The sequence below is a fragment of the Chenopodium album genome, chromosome 4 (genome assembly GCF_948465745.1).
Source record: "Chenopodium album chromosome 4, dcCheAlbu1.1, whole genome shotgun sequence".
Classification (NCBI taxonomy): Eukaryota; Viridiplantae; Streptophyta; class Magnoliopsida; order Caryophyllales; family Amaranthaceae; genus Chenopodium; species Chenopodium album.
In genome coordinates this window covers 13,997,088-14,001,835 of record NC_137837.1, presented here as the reverse complement: position 1 = coordinate 14,001,835, position 4,748 = coordinate 13,997,088, and the positions used below count along the sequence as shown (strand labels likewise).

Here is a 4,748-nt window from a genome sequence, read left to right as displayed (position 1 = left end):
ACGTTGAAATTCAGTTCAATTCAGTTCAGCTCCTAATTTCCTTCTCTTATAAAATATTCAGTTCAGTTCAGCTCAATTCAGTTCAATTCAGTTCAGCTGAGTTCAGTCAATGAGAACAGACCCTTAGAATGAGACATAGAATTGGTAGATATGAATAAATGAATGCATAGCCTAAAACAATCCATATTCGGCTAAAGATCAAGTGAAAGTGTCAGCCGCTACCACCTAAATTCAAGGGAGTCATTCATATTTTTCTCTAACAAACTCTACTATCATTTGAAACCCTATAGAAAGCGAACAATGTCCTATCACAAGAATTCTATCTACGGTTTTTTCACCATATACCCCTGAATTTTTTGTTTATTCACCATATACCCATGAAAATTTTCAAATTCACCATATACCCCTAAATTGTTATAGAAATTCACTACATACCCCTAATAAGAATAAGATGAGTGGAATTTGATTAATTATACCTCGAAAACCACTTTAGATCTCTCCCCTCATCACAAAACCACTCATCTCCTTTTTTCAGCCTTTGAAACCACTCATAATTTCCATAACCATATTCGTATGATTGATTTTGAGGATGAAAAAAAGGAAATTTAGGGTGGTTTCGGGGGTGGGAAAAGGAGTGTAGGTGGTTTTGGGGGTTGGAGAATGTATTTGGAGTGGTTTCGTTCATAATTAATTCTAATAATTGACAAAATTAACAATCATTAGTCATCGAGGGTATATGGTGTATTTTTGTGAAAACTCGGGAGTATATGATGAATTTAAAAAAGTTCAAGGGTATATTGTAACACCCCAATAATTCTCTCTTAAAACATGTAAATACCCTGAACAAAATCCAAGAGAATTACTGGCGTGCTACCGTCACGTGTTCAAACGTTAAGGCCATATCAGAAATTAGCAGCGGAAAAACTAAATCAGTTATAAATAAGTTTTAAAACCAATAACCAAAATCAAATTAAGTGATACAACTTGGAACCATTAAGACCCTTATTCAAAACCCCACAAAAAGTAGTAAATAAATAAAATCAGAGTTTAAATAAATTCAAACTTATGAAAAGAAATAAACTGCGAATAATAACCAACTCTCTACTCAAAATCCCACAACCCTGACGCGAATGCTGCGTATGTAAGAACCTGTGGTTAATATGCTCCCCAATATTACAAGTGTAAAAGTTGGATCGTCACAGGGTCATTGAAAGGCGAAGGCCATGACCAAAGAAAGACACACAAAGCACGCAATCAGCAAAGCTGAGTACACTAGTAGAAAAATAGCAAAGGGCACCGGTTCAAACCCGGCTTAAGGCACCAGTTTGAACCGGTGCCTATGTGGGGGGGTGCCAATTACCCCCCCTTTTGGCACCGGTTCAAAACCGGTGCCTTAAATAGTTCCGCGAAATATTTTTTTTTAGTGGAAGCTATTTTAGGCATCGGTTAATCGGTGCCTTTTTTTTTTTTTTTTTTTTTTTTTTTTTTTTTTTTTTTTACTTTTGTCTTGCAATAATAAAAAAAAAAATATAAAAACAAGCCTCAGAAATACAACCCATACAATTAAAAATAAATGGCAAAATACGGAGTCTTGAAATTGTTATATTCAAGATCAAAACGTAAATCACATTATATTCAACCAGTAAAATGTTATTGTACAATACAAATTACAATAATAAAAAAAAAAAAATTACAATGAATTATAATGAAATTCAACTCAGAAATTGATATTGTAAAACAATTAAAAAAAAAAATTACAACATCAAAACAATATTCCAAAATCATAGTCTTGAATCCTTGTTGCATGAATTAACACCTGCATCAATTAAAACCCAGAAATTATTAAAACTAAAAAAAATGGCTAATGTAAGTAGAGATTATGATGAGCTGAGGGTCTGGATTGAGGAGTTCCCTCCTTCTGTTGCTGCTGATGTAGCATTTGATGTAACCTGATCTTTTGCTCCTTTTTAATAATACTAGTAGCTTTCGTCAAAAAAAAATAAATAAAAATAAAACCCAGAAATTATTAAAAAAAAAAAAAAAAAAAAAAAAAAACCGAGAAACAATAATTTAACCCAGAAAACTCATGCATGAAAGAGAAAGAGAAACCAACGAACCCAGCAATCTACGAACTCCAATTACCCCCCGAAAATCAATCAAACCCAGCAATCAATTAAACCCAGCAAACCCAGAAAATCAATTAACCCCAAAACTTTCGAAAATCAATTAAACCCAAAAAATCAATTAACCCCAAAACTTTCGAAAATCAATTAAACCCAGAAATTTCGAATAATCAATTAAGTGCAAAAAATGACAAAATTAATTAACCCAAATAATTCCAAGATCAATTACACCAATCAATTTCGAACAATATTACAACAATCTAACCCCAAAAAATTAAGGCATATAACATAAAAATTAAACCCAGAAACCCTTCCCCCGAATAATTAAACCCAGAAACATGCACTAACCTCATGCAACCCAGAAACCCAGAAAAATAAGCGGACTTGGTGGTGGCGGTGGTTAGTGGCGTCGGTGGTGGTGGGAAGAAGACAGAAGAGAGGTTGGAGTTTGAGATAGAAGAGGACAGAGAGGGGAGAGAAGACAGAGAAGAGAGGTCGGAGAGAGAAGAAAGGTCGGAGAGAGAAGGAGGAGGAGCGCCGTCGAGATCAGAGGAGAGAAGGAGGAGCGCCGTCGAGAGATCAGAGGAGAGAGAAGGAGGAGAGAGAAGGAGGTAGGTTAGCTTAGGGTTTATATATAGGAGAAGGCCGGTTTTTTTTTTTAGGGGGCACCGGTTCAGTGGCACCGGTTCTAACCGGTGGCCTTTTAATTTTTGGCACCGGTTTGAGCTGAACCGGTGCCATTGTTCTTGGTCTAAATCCCCGCTCAATTTTAGGCCAGTTTTTGACACCAGTTTGGTTTGAACCGGTGCCAATTGGGGGTTGTCTTTTTGTATTTTTCTACTAGTGGTACATACAAGCTGCGAAATAAAATAAGAAATCCCTAACAAGCTACTAATAATCAATCATAAGCATCATTAAATTATAGACTCAACACATGACTCAACCATCAAATTTATTAAGACTTCACTAGTTAATATTAACTAACTTATTTATTTATTTCATTGGATTTAGCAATAGACAAGGTTGTCCAACCCATGTCCCATTTGGAACATCAATAAAAAAAAAAAAAAAAAAACCCATGCCTCCTTTCGGAAACATCAATAAACATCCAACGACCACGGGCGCTACTCCGTGACCGTAGTTAGTATGAGATCTCACCTAACTCCTAGTTTTAAAAAATATTTGAAATAGGAGACTCGTAGATCAGACGGCCTCGATAAAAGTACACAGCTAATACCCCATGTACCACAACCCCTGATTGTCATTACTCCAGATGTGCACCAATCCAGAGTTTTATTGCTCATCCATCTTGCACTTTATGTGATTTACAGGTTTAGACTTGGTGATGACTCATATACATTACAATACAAACATTCCAAACACAATTCAATCAAACATGGAAAATTCCCAATTTAAATTCTTGATTTATTAGTGACAAACAACATTTATTAATTATTCCTTTACTATCTCGGTGTATAAACACCTTGAGTGCATAAGGCACCCCAAAACCTTAACCTCGTCTTACAAGACTTGAATTCCTCCTTTACTCATCCTGTTTGCATAATCATGAATGAGTAATAATTTAATATTTACACCAATCACATACCTTTACCTTTAAGTGCACCTTGCATAATTAGAGCACAAATAATACTTGCATTATAAACTAGTGCACATAATTTGAAATTCACAATGTATAACCAAACAATTTAACCCACTCAATCCTATACATGATACTAAGTTCTCGATCCGTCCTTATACATGCACCTACAAGCAAGGTTTCGTAACTTGTACGTACCTTGTGTAAACAATTCGGTTGGCCACTTTAAAACTAGAAATCACCTTCAATAAACTCCTCTCCTAAACCAAACAATAACATCTCAATCAATACCCAATCGATCAAATTTACAGCAATACTAACTTACTTTAAAACCTTCAAAATCCAAATCAAACAACACTTTAAAACCTTCCTTTTAGTTAAAATTAAAGGCTTATATATAGTTCTTTAAATTTTCTTCATAAAAATCTTAAAATACACTCTTATACATTAAATTATAGCAAGTTTAAAGTTTAATAAAAAATCTGAAAATTATTTAAAAACCCCTAATAATCTCCCTTTTTAATGGGTGATTAAACCCTCTTTATAAAACATCAAAAGTAGTACTTAGAAACTATTTCCAGCACTTAAACTTCAATAAAGACATATATTCATACTTAATTAACTTTAAACATAATTAATTTTATCAATCAAACTCAAGGATAATATTTTAAGTATAAAAAAAACTTCGTTAAAATCAAAAACTGCCCGAAAATCATATTTAGAGGCTGAATTTGGCCACGAGAGGGTGGTATTCATTACCATAGGTGTTGTGTCTTTCTTAAAACGTTGTTTCCACATGGAAAACACTACTTTTTTGTCAAAATCGGATGAGTTCAGAATCTGATCGAGATTAAAACGGGATTAATATTAACGAACGGAAATCTAAAAATTAAAACCCGAATTTAAGCGTTCAAAATAATATGAAATTAAGTTAAAATAATCATTATTTATAATCACCAAAATTTCAAAACATCATTACTATAAAAGCCCTAAATCAATTGTTCATAAAAACCCTAAAATCATGATTT

At 33.7% G+C, this 4,748-nt stretch overlaps 1 long non-coding RNA gene across 1 annotated transcript; it reads right to left on the bottom strand.

The window, feature by feature from the left end:
- Positions 1 to 1,585: 1,585 nt before the first annotated feature.
- Positions 1,586 to 2,716, bottom strand: LOC145626729 (uncharacterized). The gene is made up of 2 exons (XR_014111061.1): positions 2,472 to 2,716; positions 1,586 to 1,816 (listed from the first exon to the last, which is right to left on the bottom strand). It is a non-coding gene; the product is annotated as an uncharacterized LOC145626729 (long non-coding RNA).
- Positions 2,717 to 4,748: the final 2,032 nt, after the last annotated feature.